Source organism: Dendrobates tinctorius, unplaced genomic scaffold (genome assembly GCF_039654945.1).
Source record: "Dendrobates tinctorius isolate UK_male_01 unplaced genomic scaffold, ASM3965494v1 ptg000003l, whole genome shotgun sequence".
Lineage (NCBI taxonomy): Eukaryota > Metazoa > Chordata > Amphibia > Anura > Dendrobatidae > Dendrobates > Dendrobates tinctorius.
In genome coordinates, this window is record NW_027361671.1 from 555,885 (window position 1) to 579,960 (window position 24,076).

A 24,076-nucleotide genomic window follows, 5' to 3' on the forward strand; every position below is an offset into this window, starting at 1 on the left:
AATTTTATCTAATGTCTCTCTTTTTGCCAAAGAAAGGTTATCAGGTCAAGATATTCAGCTACACCTACTGCATAATGCATATACAATTGTGCTCAAAATATACCTAATGGATGACCCAGGGTCCTCTTGCCCAGTACTGTAGCCCACCGCCGATGTAGTGCATAACCCCGACATGCGTGTTGCTGCTTATTTCGGAACCATGCTTTCTTAAGGGGAATTGTATAACGGACTTCCCAACAGGACCTTTTATCACAAGAATTCCCTGGCACGTGTCCGTCTTGTGACCGGGCGATGATTGGCTGTGTTGAAGCAGCGCAAGATCCCGCGGCCCACCACCCCACAGCCATGTGACCCAGCCAGATCCTACAGCAATAAGAGCAGGAGCACAGGGTTACCATAGCTCAGTCACATGCTGACGATACCAGGCGGCCGGGCCACGAGGGGCGGAAGCGGGAGGCAAGCGGGCGCATGTGCACAACAGTCAAACCAACATATCAGATTATCAACAGCATTAACTCATGGTAATGCATGAACATCCAGAGAAATGTCAAAATATATAGAAATAAGCTGAGCATGTAAATGGCAGCATTTATAAATCATCCATAAAGTATATGTTCATCTATGTGAGCACAGAATTTCAGTTATGGTAATGAATCTTCATATTTCCAATCGTGCAATATAGTCATCAACTCCCACCATGAAGGAGAAGAGTTCAAGAGGTATATCTGTTAGAGCCCAATAAGACGCAAGTAGCTCTGAAATATAAAAGTGAAGTTAAAAACTGAAAACACTACATGGAGGGGAATATCCATTGTTTGTAGTTTTAGAGGATGTGGAAAAATTCAAGGATTCATCCAAGCCGTCTGGTTTAACCGTTCCCAATGTCACTATCCATTAAAGTTCATACCTGGCCAGGAGTCGTCTGATGTCCCCTCTCCCCCTCTTATGCCAGTGTGAACCAAATCTATCCCTTTCACTTTAAACCCTTTTGGGTCGCAGTTATGGACCAATCTAAAAATGTCTTGGTATAGATTTTAGTTCAGATGTGTCAACCACCACCCTGGCTGCACCAATGCTCCACACGTGCTCCCTTACCCTAAATCTCAATTCCCTTGAAGTGAGTCCCACATATATCAGTGGGCAGCTACATGTAGCGAAAGGGTTTAAAGAGAATCGCAGAAATGTTCCCAGAACAGTGATCCGTATGTCATCCGTGTGCAATGCGAAACATCCGTATAGCGAGATTTTCTCGCCGGCTTGCAAAATGGACATATAATGGATTCCGGCCCAGAAAATCATGAATAAATAATGTGGAAGTCTATTTCTTGACTGCACAAGTTCCAGCCTACAAGCGAAAAAATTGTGTGGGCTCCCGCACAATTTTCTTCGCCAGAGAGGGAAAGCCGTTGGCCGGGGATGATATTTGTAGCTTGGGAAGGGGTTAATACCCATGGATCTTCCAGGCTATGAATATCTGCCCGCTGCTGTATATTTAGCCTTTACTGGCTAGTCTAATAGGGCGACCCCCCAAAAAAATGATGTGGGGTCCCCATATAATTAATAACCAGAAAGGCTACGCAGACAGCTGTGGGCTGTTATTCATAGCCTAGGAAGGAGACATGGATATTGGGCCCACCCTGGCTACAAACATCAGCCCGCAGCCTCCCCAGAAATGTTGCATCTGTACGATGCGCCAACTCTGGCACTTAGCCCTTCTCTTCTCACTGCTGTGTAGCGATGGCATATGGGGTAATAAGGGGTTAATGTCACCTTGCTATTGTCAGGTGACATTAAGCTCGGTTAAGAATGGAGAGGCGTCAATAAGCCGACTATCCATTATTAATCTTAGGCCAGGGTCACACTAGCGATAAAAACGGTCGAATGCAATGCGATAAAAAAATCGCATTGCATTCGAACCCATGTTATTCTATGGGGCAGCTCACATCATGCGATTTTTTAGCGCATCCGATCGTCGGACCGAGACAATCGCAGCATGCTGCGATTGTCACCGATTTTCGGATCGGATTCCCCAATGCAAGTCTATGGATGCGATAAAAAAACGCATGGAAAACGCACCACACGTGTGACTTGCGATTAAATCGCAAGACTTCTCCTGGGAAACAGGAAAGAGCAGGAGGCATGGCCAGGAAGCTTGGGTATGCAAATTACTCAAGCAGCATAAAAAAAAACCAGGAAGAACGCCTCCACGGAGTCCTCCATCATGTCCACACCAGTGAATGTGGAAATGCTGATAGTTCTTGTCCAGGAGAGGCCAGAACTATGGGACCAGAGAGATCCCCACTATGCTGACCGCAGACGCAGGGAGGCAGCGTGGACAAGAATCTGTGGCCAGATGTTCCCTGGATATGCGGCAAGACCTCGTGAGGAGCGTGACCAAATTAGTAAGTGAAAGAATGTGTTCACATAATCAAATCCCCTAATCTAATCTGCTCAATGTAAGGCCCAGTAAGTGATTGCTCAGATATCAGTAATGACTTACTTTGGTTTTTTTTTTTGTAAGATATTTACAATATCTACATTCCAAATCCCTGACTGGTGGCAGCATGAATCTTTTGCGTGCTAAAATATTGAGTTATGTATCTAATTGTTCTGCCACCAAATGCAGTGATCTTCTATTTTTTGGGCCCGTATCTTAGCCACTATATAACTATTGTTTTTGTAATAAAAACAGCATAGATGCTCGCATTAATACCACAGTATTTTTTAAATTTGGTTAGCAAATATGTTGTTTTGAAGGCCCTTTGTAGTAGGCCTCAACCTTTTTTTTTTTGTTGGGTTGATTGGTGTGCAGTCAACAGGAAGATAAATCATATCATTTGTAAAATGTGGGCCTAAGCATTGGGTAACCCTTGATTCCAAAGCCATATGTGTGTTGTAACTAAATCCTGTGTTTTTGTTAACATTGTAGTGACTGATGTGACAAGGCGTTGGCACAGCTGTAGGGACACATATAGGAGGGAGAGACAGCTGAGGTCCCGTAGTGGAGCGGCCGGAACCACAAAGAGGAAATACCTCTATTACGACCGCCTACATTTCCTTGCTCCTGTGATGGAGCTGAGACCGTAAGTACATGGTTTAATGTAGTACTCTGTATATTCTGGAAGCCAAATTTACTTGATGTTATTTTTCCCATTGTAGCACCGAGTCAAACCTCACAGAGAGGGAGACGGGTTCCGACTCTGAGGTCCAAAATGATCCTGAGTCGGATGTTGCTGCAAGCTCAGGCCCATCTTCTGGACTTCCCAGAACAACACCAGCACCACCACCAAGATCACCACCACCACCAGAATCAGGTAGCCAGCCAGCACAGCCTGATGACCGGGGCAACAGTAGCAGCCCCACCATGTCACTGGAGACCTCGCCACAGCCTTCTGCCCTACCACGACGAGGCAGGCGCAGGAGAGAAGGAGCAGCTTCGGGAACAAGGATGCAGGTTGACCGTGGTGTATTGGACTACTTGTCGACAGCTGCTCATGATGATGGGGAGGAGGCATATGGCCGCAGTCTGGCACAGTATTTGAGGGCAATTCCCCGTGGGTACAGGCTGCGAACGAGAGGGGCTCTCCAAATCGTCTTGGATGCCAGCACACCACCCAATCATCCCTGCAGTGTCTTTCAGTTCCTTGAAAGGTGGAAACTGTCAGAGGAGAATCAGATTGATAGGCTGGTTGGACTTGATGTGAGTAGTCAACCATCCTTGGAACCTGTTCCTCCTCCTTCTCCTCCTCCTCCACGGGTGGCAACACCTCCGCCTCAGCCTGCACACATCCCCAATGTGGCTCCACAGGTCCAATAAATGGTCCAGGGCGCACATGCCCAATATGGCCACTTTAACATACCCAATGTTGGTGGTTGGCCCCAACATGGGTATGTTAGACATGGACATATTGGGGGATATGGGCAACTTGGGCAGCCCTACCAGGACTACCCACAACAATTACAAAATTACCCCTACCAAAACCCACAAATAGATCCTGCCAGGATGCAACAGATGGCACAGCCACCTGCCAGTGCACAGGGGGACAGAGATGTGGGCCCGCAACCAAGGCCAAATCTCCAAACAGGCCCCCACATTCACCACCCCCAACCTACCATGACTTGTAGGTTTTCATTTTTACCTTGTTGTTAGGTTTGGTCTATTGTCCATGATGTTTTTTCTTGTTTGCCTTGAAATGTTGAATCCTAATGTGCTGATAACATTAGGCCAAAGCCAACTACTATGGTTATATGTTACCGCAATAACCCAAAAAAACAAGTAATAAACTTGTTTTCATTCACTATGTGTGTCTGTTCATGTACGTACATGTTCTGTAATGTGTTACATAGATATAGTAACAAGTACTATTGAAACAAAAATTTAACACAAAGGTAAAGGCCAAAATATTTATGATAACACAACACTAAAAAACCACTACATAGATAAGGCATCATCTTGCCATGCAGTTGCACCCTGAGGTGTCACAAAATAATTTGTTAACACATCACGGACTTTGAGTCCGGAAATTGGACGACGGGGTGGGTTTACATGTGTCCTAGGCCTAGACACATTAGCAGAGTCCACTTCAGCATCATCATATGAGGGGCAGTCATGTATCCTTGTGAAGTTATGTAGGACAACACAGGCTTTAATAACTTCATTGACATTAGCTTCACTCAGCTGAATTGCCGACTGTAGGACCCTCCATTTGGCGGTAAGAATGCGAAAGGCACATTCCACCAGTCGCCGAGCACATGATAGTCGATAGTTAAATATTCTACGCCGGTGGTCAAGGGTTCGTCGTGGATATGGCCTCATGACATGTCTGCTCAATGGGAATGCCTCATCTGCTACAATAACATAAGGCACCGGTTCCAGATTTGAGTTGGGAAGCTGACATGGTGGTGTTAGGTCAAGCTCATTATTACGCAGCCGCCGACCCATAATGGAAGAATTGAAGACTCTGGAGTCTCCAGTTCTTCCATAGGCCCCAATATCTACAATTATAAACCTGTAGTGAGTGTCAACCAAAGCCAACAATACTACAGAAAAATATTGTTTATAATTATAGAATTGGGACCCTGAGTTCGGCGGCTTACGCACACGGATGTGCTTCCCATCTAGGGCTCCAACCAAGAGGCAACCAGTCAGGCATTTTGGGCTCCGGCATTACCATATGATGGAGTCTAGTCCAGATTTCGGAGCATGTAGACCGTACTATGCCAGAGATTGTTGATTTGCCTATTAAAAATTCTAAATGCAGACCAGCATATGAAAGGCCAGTTGAAAGGAAGCTAAAAAAAAAGGAAAAAAAAACATTAGGACATTGCTAAAAATAAAAAAAAAAATTTTTCAAACACATTTAAAGTCGAGGAAGTCTAAAGTAGGCATGATGAAGATTACATTACATGCCATGGCTTGGTTATGAAAGCCACAAGCATAAATTTGTTGTTGTTAAATGTTTGGGAAATAAATTAAGATAATAGGGCAATACGAAATATGATTAAAGGTGTGTAAAATAAATATGCAGCTTCACACATCATCAACATATTGGTTTGAGACATACCGTAAGGTGAGGAGTAGACGCTCCTCAGCAGAAATAGCTTTGCGCATCCTCGTGTCCTGAAACGTGATCCCAGGGCGCACAATCTCAAGCAAAATATCAAAGGTCTCAAGGCTCATCCGACAATATTGATAGAACTTCTCCGGATGGCTCCGCAGTGATGTATAGAGATGGTGGAAATGGCCTTTAGATATCCTTCTGAGCAAAAGTGGATGGACCCACATTCGCCTACGCCTCCGTGGATCCACAATCACAGGGTGTTGCTCCCCAAAACGTCGGGATAAAACCCAATAGAAAAGAACATGCTCAGTGGTGTTAAAAGTGAGCCTGTCTGTCATGTTTAGCACAAAGCAGAGCTAACCAAATCCAAGCACTGACTGTATGTCAAAGGTAGCAGCCCCACACCTGTTGGAGAGGCCATAAATATAGGGAGGGATGATTTTTTAAATGAGTTTCAGGCCTAAGAACGGTTATTTGTCAGTTTTGGAATGGTCAGAGAAAAAATCGGCAGACGGATGTAAAACGGATGCTTACATGCGATTAAAATCGCATCAATGAAGAAAAATCGCATCAAAAACGCATCACTGGTTAATTTGTGCGATTTCGTACCGTTAAAATGGGACCGATTTTTTAATGGTTGTGTGTGACTCCAGCCTTATAGTAATAAAGAGTCAAAAAACATACGTTAAGAATAAAGTATTTTAATGAAATAAAACAACAGTTTTACATAGTTTTTAGTTCAGTATACACCCTGATCCGACACAGTCCCTCTTTAACCTCTTACTTACCGCTGACGCAATAGTATGTCAGCAGTAAGTATCCCCTGCTTTGAGGTGGGCTCACCGCCGGAGCAGGCATTCAATTAGTACTACCGGCACGCGGCCGGTAATGAGCTCATTGCCGACCCGTTACGTGATCGGGGGTCAGCGATGCATTGCCTTGACAACCAGAGGTCTCATAGACACCTCTATGGTTGTTGCCGGCAGATTGCTATGAGTGCCACCAGCTGGTCGTCGCTCATAGCAATGCAGTAAATCTGCTACATATAGGCGATCAGAGCATCACCTATATGTATCAGAGCCGATCAAGTATGGCATGCTTCTAGCCTCCTATGGAGGCTACTGAAGCATGCCAAATGTAAATTAAAAAAAAAAAGTGTTTAAAAATAAGACAAAAATAGTGTAAATCACCCCAATTTCGCCACAATCAAAATAAAACAAAAAAAAAAAATCAAACCTACACATATTTGGTATCATCGCGTTCAGAATTACCAGATCAATAAAAAAAGGATTAACCTGATCGCTAAACGGCGTAGCAAGAAAAAAATCAAAAACGCCAGAATTACGTTTTTTTGGTCGCCGCGACATTGCATTAAAATGTAATAACGAGCAACCAAAAGAACGTATCTGCAAAAATGTGGTATCATTAAAAACGTCAGCTCGGCACACAAATCATAAGCCCTCACCTGACCCGAGATCACAAAAAATGGAGATGCTACAGGTCTCGGAAAATGGCGCATTTTTTTTTTTTTTTGCAAACTTTAGATTTTTTTTCACCACTTACATAAAAGAGAACCTAGACATGTTTGATGTCTATGAACTCATAATGACCAGGAGAATCATAATGGCAGGTAAGTTTTAGCATTTAGTGAACCTAGCAAAAAGGTGAAACAAAAAACAAGTGTGGGATTGCATTTTTTGGCAATTCACTGCACTTGGAATTTTTTTCCCATTTTCGAGTACACTACATGGTAAAACCAATAGTGTGTTTCAAAAGTACGACTCGTTCCTCAAAAAACAAACCCTCACATAGCCATATTGACGGAAAAATAAAAAAGTTATGAGTCTGGAAAGGGGAGCGAAACACGAAAACGAAAAATCGAAAAAAGCTCCGGGAGTTAAGGCATTAATAACAATTGTCCCACAACGATCTCCCCTATAGTGCAGCCACATCGGCAGATGTGACCACTCTATAGGCCTTCGATGACACACTGACCGGAGATAACCTCCCGCAGTGTGTCATCGGAGTTAAGCCTCTCGCTTTACGGCACTACAGCGTGAGAAAATTCTCACGCTGTAGTGCCGCAAAGTAACAGGTGAACTCAGATGACCTGTCTGTGGCAGAGTGATACAATGACTGAGATAATCCTCTGCATTGTATCACCAGAGCCCCTGGAGAGCAGTCACACCTACTGATGTGACCGCTCTCCACGGGAGATCGCCGTGGGACAATCTTTATTATATGGACTACGTCGGACACAGGGAGTATATTGTTTGTTTATTATTTCAATTTTTTTCAGGTGAGCGAGGACTTCGGGGATTAGCAGTATATGGTGAGTATGGACTATATGTGTGTGTGGGTTTTGTTTACATTCAACACATTAGCCGGATGATGGGCCTACTACTGTCCCATCATTGGCTAATGTTGTCACTGTAGCAGGCATAGCCAGATGGGACTAGTAGTCCCATTGGACGATTCCTGCATACACACTCACACACACTGACACAGCCCTGCTGACCCCGCAAACAGCCCCACCGACACTGCACACAGATTCACGCAGACCCTGCCCGCACACAGACACGCACATAGCTCCGCCCACACTCTTCCCTCTTCCCGGTCTGCGATTTTCACACCCACATCCGCAGCAAAACTGCAGATTTTTTACATGTGCGGTTTTGCTGCAGATGTGCCTGACTCATTGCAAGTCAGTGGGTGCAGAAACACTGCAGATCCGCACAAAGAATTGACATGCTGTGAGACAAAAAACGCTGTGAATCCGCACATTTCTTTCCGCAGCGTGTGCACAGGAAATCTCCATTTCACATAGGTTTACTTTGGCTGGGCACTACACTGCGGATTTGATGCAAATCCATGCGGCAAAAAACGCTGTGGATCCGCAATAAAATCTTCAACCTGTGCACATACCCTTAAGCCAGCACTTTACACTGCAGGAGGGAGACTCCACTGAGCCAGGAGCATGCAGAATGACCGTCAGGCAGGGGAGCAGGCGTTTTCCTGCTCTCCTCCTGTGTGGTGTTCTGCCTCATAAAAAAGTGGCACTGACTCCGGTGGGCCCCTTCATGTGACAGGGGCCTGGGGCGATGGCCCCCTCTGCCCCCCAATAGCTACACTACTGCATGAGTATTGGTATCTACAGCTTGTTTTAAAGTAACCAGTTCAAATCCAAAATGTGACTATACATGTCCAATGTCTAGCAATATACTTGGTGGCACTCTTGTTAAAGTGAAGGGCACTAGGTATGTGGATGATAGAACAGGCACATAAATATCCTCCGCTAGCTACTGTGCGATCCTGCGAAGAGCCGACAGTACATGTGTGCTTGCTTTCTTCCGATGCTTTTCAGAAGAGTAGTCTTCCTTTGTCAGAGATGTGTTGCTCCCTTAAGAACATGTAATGTCTGGCAGAAGTCACCTGCAAAAATTATAATACCCCCATTAAACGATCAGTTCCCCGCAGATCTTTCAAGGTCCGATCAAGGGCTCAACCGCTTTCTTGTGCACCATGGTACATTCATCCCAATTACTTTGCACGTTTGTAATACCTTAGCTTTCCCAAAGCCCTTAGTGATATTACAGACAGGGTTTTCTGACAGCGCTAGATTAAAGGGCAATCCTAGTGCTGAATGAGCCGTGCGCCCTCCATCTAAAAGAGTGGCCGCAATCCCACATGATGCAACAGCCAAGGCAATGTCATTGTTTGAGCGAATTTCTGGAAGCAGCAAATTAATTAAAATGTTTTACCAGTACCTCCTGATGCATCTAGGAGACATAGTCCCCCATTTCCACTGGAAATCTGAGCCATAATTGTCATATACAGTAGCTGATCTTTGGTCATCAACCAAAAGAGGATTACCGTATATACTCGAATATAAGCCGAGATTTTCAGCCCGTTTTTTTTGGGCTGAAAGTCCCCCTCTCGGCTTATATTCGAGTCATATACACCGGGGGGTCGGAGGGGGAGAGGGGGCGGGGGTGTCAGGTCAAACTTACCCGTCCTGACGCTGTCTCTTGAGCCCCCAGCTTCTCTGCGCTCTCTGTTCCTGCCTTCAGCGGTCACGTGGTACCGCTCATTAAAACTCATGAATATGCGCATATTCATGAGTTTTAATGAGCGGTATCACATGACCGCTGAACGCAGGAAGAGAGAGCGCGGAGAAGCTTGGGGCTCAAGCGACAGCGTCAGGACGGGTAAGTATAGCGATATACTCACCTGTCCTGCGTCCATGGCTGCTTGCTGCTGTCTGTCATTGGTCAGTGACTTGAGACAGCAGAGGGCGCGGTGACGTGATTAGTGCGCGCCGCGCCCCCTGCAGTCTGAACGTCACTGACTGGTGACGTGGCAGATAGCGGTGAGCAGCCATGGACGCAGGACAGGTGAGTATCTGACACCCAGCGACGGAGAGGTGAGTATGTCATTTTTTTTATTTTTACATGCTGCAGCAGCGGCAGCAGATGGGGGAATAATCTAAGGAGCTTCTTATGGGGGCAGCATATGGGGGAATAATCTATGGAGCTTCTAATGGGGGCAGTATATGGGGGAATAATCTATGGAGCTTCGTATGGGGGCAGTATATGGGGGAACAATCTATGGAGCTACTTATGGGGGCAGTATATGGGGGAATAATCTATGGAGCTTCGTATGGGGGCAGTATATGGGGGAACAATCTATGGAGCTTCTTATGGGGGCAGTATATGGGGGAATAATCTATGGAGCTTCTAATGGAGGCAGTATATGGGGGAACAATCTATGGAGCTGCTTATGGGGGCAGTATATGGGGGAACAATATGGAGCTTCTTATGGGGGCAGCATATAGGGGAATAATCTATGGAGCTTCTAATGGGGGCAGTATATGGGGGAACAATCTATGGAGCTTCTTATGGGGGCAGTATATGGGGGAATAATCTATGGAGCTGCTTATGGGGGCAGTATATGGTGGAACAATATTGAGCTTCTAATGGGGGCAGCATATGGGGGAATAATCTATGGAGCTTCTAATGGGGGCAGCATATGGGGGAATAATCTATGGAGCTTCTTATGGGGGCAGTATATGGGGGAACAATCTATGGAGCTTCTTCTGGGGACACCATATGGGGGAATAATCTATGGAGCATTTCCCACCCTAGGCTTATACTCGAGTCAATAAGTTTTCCCAGTTTTTTTGTGGCAAAATTAGGGGGGGTCGGCTTATACTCGGGTCGGTTTATACTCGAGTATATACGGTATTTAATCTGACAAATTCTTTACTTTTTTTCAAATCATACCTTTTTTTCTTGCAGAATTTCTCTGTTCATAATATCAGTCTGGTCGATTTGGTGCTGGTAAACCTAATGCTATTAGTTTTACTTTTGATAGATATGCACCTTTCTTCTAACATCAAGAGGGCTTTGTTGACTATGTCAGCAATGACATTTAAGTCTAAGTCTGGATTAACCCTCCTTTGCACTCTAAGAATATCTTTACTAAGATATTCTTTGTATTTGTCCCAAAGCGCACAGGGATTGGAGGGTGCGCAGGTTGTAATTATTATAGCGAACAGGTCTTAGTTGAGGTGGAAAGCGAGTGAGAGATGCTTCCTGCAATGCCAAGTCCCAGTGTTGATCGTCTTGTTATTTATCTTGTGGAGACTGAGCGTCTCTACAAGATAAATAGACATGCTGCGGTCTAGAAAGACGCGCCGCTTGTGCGTATACACAGGTCTGTCTCACGTGTCTTTGAACGCATAGGGAGATGGGATATCATAAAATCCCATCCACTATGCTGTAACATCTGGCAGCAGCGGGGTGGACGCTGTGGCTGTATGCAGCATCCAAAGTGCAGCGTTTCCTGACCGTGGAAACATACCCTTAGGGAAAGTATTTAGTGTTTTTCTAGAGGAGTTATCTATTTAATTGAATGCCCATGTAACAAATTATACATAGGCTGCACCAAAAGGCGACTAATGGTACGGATAAAGGAGCACCTAATATTAAGAAAGGCTACACGAGGCACTCACTTTCACGCCATTTTAAAGAAAAACATAATACATCGACAAAAGGCGTACACTTTCTTGGTATCCAGAAAATTCGACAAAACTCAAAGGGGTGGGGGGGGCAATTTTATAAAACTGATGTCCAGAACGGAATCACAATGGATAGTCACCCTAGACTGCCTGACTCCAAAAGGCTTGATTTATGTGCTAGAATTATATGCATTTTAAATGGGCTTGAACTAACATAGTGATACTAATAATTGGACTAGTTTCACTTTTCCCTCCCAATTCCACATGTCGTATTATTCTATTCAGGTGTCAAGCGAGTGATGGAGAGATTCTACTGTATATATATTTAATAGATATGTCTTATTTTATACTGTCAATTGGGATCGGTTTTAGGGACTTCTAATAGTACATACTGACTCAAAGGACACGGCCGGATATAGGCATATACACTACTGTTCAAAAGTTTGGGGTCACCCAGACAATTTTGTGTTTTAAATGAAAACTCAAACTTTTGTTAATCAAATGAGTTGCCAAATGAATTTAAAATCTAGTCCAGACATTGACAAGGTTCAAAAAAAAGATTTTTATTTGAAATAATAATTTTCTCCTTCAAACTTTGCTTTCGTCAAAGAATGCTCCCTTTGCAGCAATTCCAGACGTTTGGCATTCTAGCAGTTAATTTTCTGAGGTAATCTGGAGAAATATCACCCCATGCTTCCAGAAGCCCCTTCGACAAGTTGGTTTGGCTTGATGGGCACTTTTTGTGTACCATACGGTCAAGCTGCTCCCACAACAGCTCAATAGGGTTGAGATCTGGTGACTGCTCTGGCCACTCAATTACAGATAGAATACCAGCTACCTGCTTCTTCCTTAACTAGTTCTTGCATAATTTGGAGGTGTGCTGTGGGTCATTGTCCTGTTGTAGGATGAAATTGGCTCCAATCAAGCGCTGTCCACAGGGTATGACATGGCGTTGCAAAATGGAGTGATAGCCTTCCTTATTCAAAATCCTTTTTACCTTGTACAAATCTCCCACTTTACCAACACCAAAGCAACCCCAGACCATCACATTACCTCCACCATGCTTGACAGATGGCATCAGGCACTCTTCCAGCATCTTTTCAGTTGTTCTGCATCTCACAAATGTTCTTCTGTGTGATCAAAACACCTCAAACTTGGATTCTTCTGACCATAACACTTTTTCCCAATCTCCCTCTGTCCAATGTTTGTGTTCTTTTGCACATATTAATCTTTTCCTTTTTTTTAGCCAGTCTCAGATATGGCCTTTTCTTTGCCACTCTGCCCTGAAGGCCAGCATCCCGGAGTCACCTCTTCACTGTAGACGTTGACACTGGCATTCTGCATGTACTATTTAATGAAGTTGCCAGTTGAGGATCTGTGAGGCGTCGATTTCTCAAACTACAGACTCTAATGTACTTGTCTTGTTGCTCAGTTGTGCAGCGGGGCCTCCCACTTCTCTTTTTTCTCTGGTTAGAGCCTGATTGTGCTCTCCTCTGAAGGGAGTAGTACACACCGTTGTAGGAAATCTTCAGTTTCTTGGCAATTTCTCGCATAGAATAGCCTTCATTTCTAAGAACAAGAATAGACTGTCGAGTTTCATGTGAAAGTTCTTTTTTCTGGCCATTTTGAGAGTTTAATGGAACCAACAAATGTAATGCTCCAGATTCTCAACTAGCTCAAAGGAACGTCAGGTTTGTAGCTTTTCTAATCAGCCAAACTGTTTCCAGCTGTGCTAACGTACTTGCACAAGGGTTTTCAAAGATATTCTAACCATCCATTAGCCTTCTTACACAGTTAGCAAACACAAAGTACCATAAGAGCACTGGAGTGATGGTTGTTGGAAATGGGCCTCTATACACCTATGAAGATATTGCAATACAAACAAGACGTTTGCAGCTAAATAGTCATTTACCACATTAACAATGTATAGAGTGTATTTCTGAATCATTTAATGCTAGCTTCAATGTAAAAACTTTTCTCTCAAAAATAAGGAAATTTCTAAGTGACCCTAAACTTTTGAACGGTAGTGTGTATGTATATATATATATATATATATATATATATAATTTTATTGTTATTTTATACTAATCCATAAGATATAATTTTGTACTAATTCTAATTTATTTTGCCTTTATACTACCACTTTTAAATATTATTAATAAAATTGATTTTAAAAAGTTGTTTTTATATATAAGTAAATTCCTCTCATCACTTTTATAATTTTGCCTGAAGCCGTAGTGCATTAAATATATTCTAATGTAATCAAACTTATTTTTAATTTCACTTTTATGTACTTGTTCATATTTATTTAATTTTATACCAGTCCTCATCTAATATACGCATGTGTGTATAAATATACCTCCAATCAAGCATTACACACATTGAGCAATATTAGTCATTGCACAGGCTCATAAAATTGGTAAAACCGAGGTGCACATACAGTATACACATAAATCATTGGGGCAAGCAGAGGAGATGCGGGGGCTAGATGGACACATAAGGAGTATAAATTAGCGGGGGTCAATAAGCGGGTGAGAACCCTGACGAAGGACGCAGTCCTCCGAAACGCGTTGGTCACTCTTTTGGTCCCAGCGCCGCTCTGTAGCCTCTGTGACGTCTGCTAGGAATCTGGGTCATTCTATGCATATGCAGCAACCCAGATTCTCACATTTGTCTCCAGAGGCTGTCCTTTTTCCCTGCTTCTGAGCATGCTCACGGGACTAGCTCTCATTGGAGTTCAGGAATCAGGTGCTCAGGTCCTGCTCCTGATTTGATTGGTTATGCTCGGGGCTCTGGAGATTTCCGGCAGGTCCCGTACGCTATAAAAAGTGCGCATGGCCGCTATGCCATGCGCTAGTATTTTTCCATACTTGCTGCTGTGTGTTTGGTGATGGATGCTTGGACTGGTGAATGACTTATTAGGAAACCCCTTCCCTCTGATAATACGTATGTGTGAGTGATTGGGATACAGCCAGTGTGCGCGCTAGCGCCAGCGCGCTCAAGCATCCTCTGTTGCAGCAGCCTGCGTCCTGCATTGCTCCTGCTAACTTGCGCCTGCAGTCGTTTTGGCATCTGCAGTTGCGATGCCGAGCACATGTCCAGTCACGGTAAGTCATCTCGGCTGTAGTGACGTCTATAACTACTCCGATCTTTGGCTACCGCACGTGTGCCGCTGAGTGTCTGTGAACTTAATACAGACCCAGCGTTTTTTGTATTTGTGTTCATGTGTGCAGCTCTGTGAGTCTTTTAACAGAGCTTGCTTTTGTGCATCAGGTGCAGTTCTTCCCTGTGCACATTACCGTCCTTGTGCTCTGCTTATTTAGCAGCGGTTATTACACCTGCCGCACGGTGGACCCCGGGCGGCGAACACGCTTTATTTATATTTTTAAGCGTGTTCCACCGCCGTAACATAATACTAGCGCCAGGGTCTGGCTAAAAATGGCAGATAAGAGCAGCAACTGTTGCAATGCTTGCGACAGCTCGAGGCTCGCTTGACCACCTTTGAGAGGGCCCTCGCAGCTTCGCAGGCCACGGATGCTGCTGTCCAGGCACTTATTGACGCAGTGGGACGTATGTCCATGTCCGCCCTTGCACCGACAGTTACACGCCTCCCGTTACCGGAGAAATATTCTGGGGATGGCGCCTCCTGCAGGGTTTTTATCAGCCAGTGCTCGATCCATCTGGAGCTGCTGGCTGCGCAATTCCCTACAGAACGGGCCAAGGTGGCCTTTATTATATCTCTACTGTCGAGCAAGGCGCTGGAATGGGCAACGCCACTTTGGGAGCGTGGTGACCCGGATGTTCGGACCGTGGCTAATCTGCTTACCGCTATCAAGCAGGTGTTTCTTGGTCCACGGGTTACCCACGATACCTCTCTCCAATTGCTGGCCGTGTCTCAAGGATCACTCTCAGTAAGCCAATACGCAGTCCGTTTTCGGACACTGGCGTCTGAGTTAGAGTGGTCTGACAAGGCACTCATCCCAGTTTTTTGGAGAGGACTAGCCGAGCACGTGAAGGATGCTCTCTCCACTAGAGAGAACCCTACCACTCTGGAGGAGCTAATCTCCATCTCCTCCTGTATTGACCTCCATTTTTCGGAGTGTGGTTTGGAGCGTGCTCACACCAAACGTAGAGGTACTCCGGCTCCCAAATTTTTTGAGCCTTTGGATCTGCCCGAGCCAGAGGTTCTACCACCCGAGCCCATGGAGGTGTCTCGCACCATTTCAGAGACATGTCCGGCGCAAGAGACCATGTGCGGTTGTCACCATCCGCCTGCTGCTTCTCAGGAAGACAGCGCCCCGCAATGGTCTGATTGCGAATCGGTTGGCGAGACTTTTGTCCCTCCTCGCCAGCGGCCTAAAGTTCTCGCGTGGGCACACGCGCCCAATGCGGACGGCCATCATGCCTATATGCAGACCACGAAGTCACTGGCCGGTTCGTATTGGTGGCCGCACAGAGCTCGGGATGTAAAGAAATTCATTTGGGCATGCACCCTATGTGCTCGGGATAGCCTTCCCGAACGGAGAGCGGCCACGCCTGCTGATACACGGCGGCCTTCTCCTAAAACTCCCATTGTTTCCCGGGTGTCCCTCCTGAGACCTGGTCTCCCCCCAGATACCGTCCGCATCTCCCGGTTTTCGGTTTCACCTACTGGGAGATCAGGCTCGCCTTTTGACAAGTCTGAGACCTGTGCTGCTGTCGGACACAGGGTGGTGGATCGGAGGGTTCAGGGAGGAGGGGGCCCTAGGAGGGGGAGTAATGTTAGGAATCTGGGTCATTCTATGCATATGCAGCAACCCAGATTCTCACATTTGTGTCCATAGGCTAAGTCCTTTTTCCCTGCTTCTGAGCATGCTCACGGGACTAGCTCTCATTGGAATTCAGGAGTCTGGTGCTCAGGTCCTGCTCCTGATTTGATTGGTTATGTTCGGGGCTCTGGAGATTTCCGGCAGGTCCCGTAAAAAGTGCGCATAGCCGCTATGCCATGCGCTAGTATTTTCCATACTTGCTGCTGTGTGTTTGGTGATGAATGCTTGGACTGGTGAATGACATATTAAGAAACCCCTTCCCTCTGATAATACGTGTGTGTGAGTGATTGGGATACAGCCAGTGTGCACGCTAGCGCCAGCGCGCTCAAGCATCCTCTGTTGCAGCCGCCTGCGTCCTGCATTGCGCCTGCTAACTAACTTGCGCCTGCAGTCGTTTTGGTGTCTGCAGTTGCGACGCCGTGCAAGCGTCCAGTCACGGTAAGTCGTCTCGGTTGTAGTGACATCTATAACTACTCCGATCTTTGGCTACCGCACGTGTGCCGCTGAGTGTCTGTGAACTTAATACAGACCCAGCGTTTTTTGTATTTGTGTTCATGTGTGCAGCTCTGTGAGTCTTTTAACAGAGCTTGCTTTTGTGCATCAGGTGCAGTTCTTCCCTGTGCACATTACCTTCCTTGTGCTCTGCCTATTTAGCAGCGGTTATTACACCTGCCGCACGGTGGACCCCGGGCGGCGAACACGCTTTATTTATATTTTTTTAAGCGTGTTCCGCCACCGTAACATAATACTAGCGCCAGGGTCTGGCTAAAAATAGCAGATAAGCAGCAACTGTTGCAATGAGTGCGACAGCGCGAGGCACACGCTAGGAATTAGGGGGGGAAGCCAGCACTGCTTAAGGTTAGAACGCATAAATTAAAGTGCATATGCACATAATATCCAGCTGTATTCAAAAATGAGATATTTGGCAAAAAAATTGATCAATTCAATTGAGCCACCCCGCCGCGCCAAGGCAATCTCATGTGGGGGGTCCTACTCTACATTTATAATAAATACTGTGCCATTACGGCCTCCTAAGAGCATGACCACATCAAGTGCAATCTGTACCTGAACATTACTAGATCGCGCCCATGAAGCCAGATGAAGCAAGTGAAGATGAAGGCCAACCAGGTCTGAACACAGACATATCAGGATTGACCTCCACACATTGCCCGACCAGCAAACATAGATGAAGGGCGATGTTGGCCCAGACACAGGTGCACAATTTAATAAAGCTTGGGGCAGGGCGGGGCTGCCGTGTGTGTGCACAGCAGCCTAGATCCATCATAATGAACACAGAAAAATTATAGCGGACATAGCCAAGCGTGCACGGCAATAGTGGTGGTGAGCCACAAACCAACAACAAGAAAATAGGGGGGGAAGCCAGCACTGCTTAAGGTTAGAACGCATAAATTAAAGTGCATATGCACATAATATCCAGCTGTATTCAAAAATGAGATATTTGGCAAAAAAATTGATCAATTCAATTGAGCCACCCCGCCGCGCCAAGGCAATCTCATGTGGGGGGTCCTACTCTACATTTATAATAAATACTGTGCCATTACGGCCTCCTAAGAGCATGACCACATCAAGTGCAATCTGTACCTGAACATTACTGGATCGCTCCCATGAAGCCAGATGAAGCAGCCCCGCCCAGCCCCAAGCTTTATTTAATTGTGCACCTGTGTCTGGGCCAACTTCGCCCTTCATCTATGTTTGCTGGTCGGGAAATGTGTGGAGGCCAATCCTGATATGTCTATGTTCAGACCTGGTTGGCCTTCATCTGCACTTGCTTCATCTGGCTTCATGGGAGCGATCCAGTAATGTCCAGGTACAGATTGCACTTGATGTGGTCATGCTCTAAATGTATTTAGGATGCCGTAATGGCACAGCATTTATTAAAAATGTAGAGTAGGACCCCCCACATGAGATTGCCTTGGCGCGGTGGGGTGGCTCAATTGAATTGATCAATTTTTTTGCTAAATATCTCATTTTTGAATACAGCTAGATATTATGTGCATATGCACTCCAATTTATGCGTTCTAACCTCAAGCAGTGCTGGCTTCCCCCCCTATTTACACGCTAGGAATCACTGTCGGCCATCTTTCCTTGCTGATATCCAGGGACGCCAACGGCCAGGGCTTCCCTGGCTCTACACAGCTCCCCTGCACCCTCACTTCACTGCCAATGACAGGAGCATACCTCTTTGACTACATCCAGGCAACAGCCAAGCTGTAAACAGCCTCCAACCTGGCGAAACCGGCACTATTCTGCCACATCCATGCAACATCTACCACATAACTTGCCTCTGACCCGGTAGCTACATGCTACTCTTCTAGGCAGCTGTTCACCAATCACTGGGTAAGTGTTTAACCGGTTGGACCTGTATAGTCTGCTCTGCAGTATATATTTTTTTTTTGGGGGGGGCACTGTGTATTTCAACTAACTTTTCAGAGTGGTAAGATCATTTTAATTCGAAGGGGCTCTATCACGATGTGGTACACCTAAGTGGTACCAACACTCCAAAACACCGTCTAATCCAGGGCTCCACTTTACACAGGGACCGTATTAAGTGGCTCAATTGTTCCTAGGAGGACCCTACCGCTGTGAAATACATCCTAACAGCAGGTGTATTTTTCATTGCATTTTAACATTTTGTATTTTTGTTCTTTGTCATACCCTCAAGCGCGGTTTCAGTTATTGCAGCCATCAAGTTTCTATAATCAGTGACAGTGTTGGCATCTACCTGTCTTGATTTCACCGTCTAATCCAGGGCTCCACTTTACACAGGGACCGTATTAAGTGGCTCAATTGTTCCTAGGAGGACCCTACCGCTGTGAAATACATCCTAACAGCAGGTGTATTTTTCATTGCATTTTAACATTTTGTATTTTTGTTCTTTGTCATACCCTCAAGCGCGGTTTCAGTTATTGCAGCCATCAAGTTTCTATAATCAGTGACAGTGTTGGCATCTACCTGTCTTGATTTCAGCTGCTGTGGACATTTTCTGTGAGGTAGCACTAGTGTGATCAGTCAATTTTTCAATAGGAGAAGGTGTTGATGAAACTTGTGAGATTTTCACTGCTCTCAAAACAAGACCTGTCACGTGATCGCAGAAATTGTATTATTTAAAAATCCTTGAGTTCCCCCAGATTCTGCCACTCTATTTAGTTTTGTGCAGGCATTGCAGAGATACACACACTTGTTACTTTTGGAGTGCAATATGTGAAATTTCTACTTCCAGTTCAACTGGGCATGTCTTCACAGTCTACTCTGGGGGTGTGCAGTTTGAGTGGCAGCATCTTGGGAGGAGGGGGTGAAAACACATGCCCCCAGAGAAAAACCCTGAAGAAATAACCACTGGACTTCAAGCAGAGATTTCATAAAGTGCTCTCCAGAAGAAACAAACGTGAACATCTCTACAATGGAGCGACTTCGAGCAACAGGGAAACAAACACAGGAATTAGGGGAGCTTAGGAATTGTTACATTGTATTTAACTCAAGCGATAGTCCTCTTTAAGGCTGGTTTCACACTTGCGTTCAGGAGGGCTGCGGATGGCGGCCTACTTCCTCCCTGAAGCTCCGCCTTCTTCTATATGCGTCCTGCATTTCCCACGTACCTAGCTTTACCATTGGGCACACAGTGACATGTGTTGTATGTGGGCTGTCACGCTTCCATTGAAAGCAGAATATACTGGGCACAAACTTCAGCATTATATTCACTGATGGTGACAGGTTCCCTTTAAAGAACATTGATGCTAGGATAAGTCATCCATGTCTGATCGGTCGGGGTCCGACACCCAGCACCCTCGCCTATCAGCAGATATCGGTGTCGGCAGCCAGAAATCCTCGATTGCGGAGCTGGCCGTCTTCTGATAGCGGCCTCCGCAGGGGACTACACATCCGCCTCTTATTGATCTGAATAGAAGGCAGATGTGTTGTACCCAGCGGCGGCCACTATCAGAAGACGGCCAGCTCTGCAATCGAGTACTTCCGGCTGCCGACACCGATATCTGCTGATAGGCAAGGGTGCTGGGGGTCGGACCCTGACAGATCAGACTCTCACAGCCCTCATCGTCTACCTGCTGCCACCTACTGGCGAGAATGAGGAGCAGCCGCCTATCATCTCTATGGGGGGGTTACCGTCCTCCAGGATGTGGCTGGGGTCACCGCCTGCACCGTGTACTGACTGGCACTCCAGCCGGGCGTCGGGGGCTTCACCACTTCACAGGCGGACAGCCACATCACAGTCTCGAAGTTGTCTCCCCGAATAAGCGCCTCCGCCTCGTCCCGGTGCACCGCCACCTGCTCGAACTGGTGCAGGCCGCTGGCGTGATCGAAGTGAACGTTAGTGGCCACAGCCATGAGCGGGCGGCGCCCGGATCCCCCGTCCATGCCGTGAGGGAGCAGCCCAGCAGCGCTCAGGTAGTCCGGGAGGCTGCGCAGCCCGAGGCCGGTGTCTATCACCAGGTCCTGGTGGGAGCCGCGCACCAGCCAAATATTCGCCCGGTTCCCCGACTCATAAAAGCGCTCCTGGATCCAGAACACGCCGTCCCCCAGGGCCTTGTGCGCGAACCACTCCAGCGCGGCCATGGCGGGACTCCCCGGGCGGAAACACCGGACACGGCACACACCGGACACTGCACACCGGGCACTGCACACCGAGCGGGCACACACCGGACACGGCGCCTGTTACAGTCAGCACCTCGGGCAGCGCCCTCACTGGCGCCGCTGTCATCCAAGTGCAGTTTCCGAACCAATAGGAGACGAGTGTTGAGAATCGTCACCAGTGAGCGGACCAATGAGAAGGCAGCACTGGGAAAAACCTCTGTGTGCAGAACCGTCACTGAGTCCCGTAGAGAAGATCGCAGACCTGATCATACTGGTGACACTTGTACAGATTAACCACTTCCGTACTGGTGACACTGGTACAGATTAACCCCTGCCATACTGGTGACACTGGTACAGATTAACCCCTGCCATACTGTTAACACTGGTACAGATTAACCCCTTCCATGCTGGTGACACTGGTACAGATTAACCCCTTCCACACTGGTGACACTGGTACAGAATAACCCCTTCCACACTGGTGACACTGGTACAGATTAACCCCTTCCTTTCTGGTGACACTGGTACAGATTAACCCCTGCCATACTGGTATTACTGGTACAGATTAACCCCTTTCTATACTGGTGACACTGGTACAGATTTTCCCCTGCCATACTGGTAATACTGGTACATATCATCCCCTGCCATACTGGTAATACTGGTACAGATTAACCCCTGCCATACTGGTAACACTGGTACAGATTAATCCCCTGCCAGACTGGTAACACTAGCACAGATTAATCCGTGCCATAGTGAGACTGGTGACACTGGTACAGATTATCGCCTCCCATAACCCCTGCCATACCAGTGACACAGTGCAGCCGCTCCGGGCCCCACACTCAGAGGGGCCCACCTCTGCTACGCTACTCTTACCTATATCAGCGTGGGCCCACCATACTGTGTATAGGAGAGCTGTACATGGGGGGACTCGGAACATAGTTGGGACACTCAGAGTATTGTTACTGTCAAAGGAGCATTATCACTTTCTAGGGGCAAAATGTGGACACTGTTTTCTAGGCACTTGTACATGACATTAATATTTTCTATTGTTCAATTTTACCATCTAGATGGCACAAAGGACACACTTTACTTTGTAAGGCGCACAGTGGGTGACATTAGGCGGGTTAGTAAAAGGACCAGTGTTTTGAACCACACAGTAGGTGCAGTAATAGGGGCACATACGGCATCAGTGGCTCAGTATTGGGGTATCAGGTACAGTAATAGGGACACATACGGCAGCAGCGGCTAAGTATTGGGGTAGCAGGTGTAGTAATAGGGGCACATATGGCAGCAGTGGCTCAGTATTGGGGTATCAGGTGCAGTAATAGGGAAACATACGGCAGCAGTGGCTCAGTATTGGGGTAGCAGGTGCAGTAATAGGGGTACATATGGCAGCAGCGGCTCAGTATTGGGGTATCAGATACAGTAATAGGGACACATACGGCAGCAGCGGCTCAGTATTGGGGTAGCAGGTGCAGTAATAGGGGCACATATGGCAGCAGCGGCTCAGTGTTGAGGTATCAGGTGCAGTAATAGGGGCACATACGGCAGCAGCGACTCAGTATTGGGGTATCAGATGCAGTAATAGGGCCACATACGGCAGCAGTGGCTCAGTATTGGGGTAGCTGGTGCAGTAATAGGGGCACATACGGCAGCAGTGGCTCAGTATTGGGGTATCAGGTGCTGTGATAGGGGCATATACGGCAGCAACGGCTTAGTATTGGAGTATCAGATGCAGTAATAGGGCCACATACGGCAGCAGCGGCTCAGTATTGGGGAATCGGGTGCAGTATTAGGGACATATATGGCAGCAGCGGCTCAGTATTGGGGTATCAGATGCCGTAATAGGGGCACATATGGCAGCAGCAGCTCAGTATTGGGTTATCAGTTACAGTAATAGGGACACATACGGCAGCAGCGGCTCAGTATTGGGGTAGCAGATGCCGTAATTGGGGCACATATGGCAGCAGCGGCTCAGTATTGGGGTATCGGGTGCAGTAATAGGGACACATACGGCAGCACCGGCTCAGTATTGAGGTAGCAGGTGCAGTAATAGGGGCACATATGGCAGCAGCGGCTCAGTATTGGGGTATCAGGTACAGTAATAGGGACACATACGGCAGCAGCGGCTCAGTATTGGGGAATCAGGAACAGTAATAGGGGCACATACAGCAGCAGCGGCTCAGTATTGGGATATCAGCAGGATAAGGAGTTTGTGCAGGTTGGGAATAGATGGGGACAGTGCTGGAAATGTGAGAAGTCTGATGTGATTTATTGTAATCTCTGCAGATGAGTCCTGGCTGGAGAAGTGGTGATGTCAGTCTGGACCAGATGGAAAAGACAAGAAAAGTGAATGAAAGAACGTCAGCTGTAAGTTACTATCTATAACTGTACTGAGATCATTTGCATGTTCTGCAGGACTGGTATCCACCACTGTATGGTCACCATATGGCGGTAATATCAGTGTACAGTAGGTCTTTGTATAGAGAGTTCTCCTCGGTAACATTGCGGTCATCTGCAGTATCTGCAGGGCTTGTATTGTACAGGATGAATGATATATTGAATACAACCATCTTGGGACACATACTGGTTATTCATCAACTGTTATCTTTTTTTGAAGGACATATGGAAGTAAAAAAGCAATTCTGACGTGTTTTGTTGTGCGCCAAGTTGTAGATTTTAATGACACCATACATTTTACCATTTAATGGACTGAAAACAGGGCAAATATTCCAAGTGAAGTGAAATGGTAAAAATAAATCATTTATAGGGATTAGGTTTGGTTACACAGGGCAGTAACTGTGAGCAAGTACACCCCGACACATTACATGAAGGTGGGGGTCCATGCAGGCCGCTTGATGCCGTTGGCTTCGGCTTGCCAGGACCAGGTCTTCTAAAGTTCAATGATGGAGACCACCACTGAAAAACAAAAGGTCTTTTACTGAACAATAGCTTAATGTATATTATGATAGCGGGTGCATAGATTCATGAATGTCTCAGTGCATGGAAAATGCAATACAGCCACTGACAATCACACTACGGCCACCATATTTTACTGTTGGTATGATGTTTTTTGATTGAAA

General features: G+C 46.4%; 1 pseudogene; it reads right to left on the reverse strand.

The window, feature by feature from the left end:
- Window positions 1-657: 657 nt before the first annotated feature.
- Window positions 658-20,978, reverse strand: LOC141093758 (acyl-coenzyme A thioesterase MBLAC2-like; annotated as a pseudogene).
- Window positions 20,979-24,076: the final 3,098 nt, after the last annotated feature.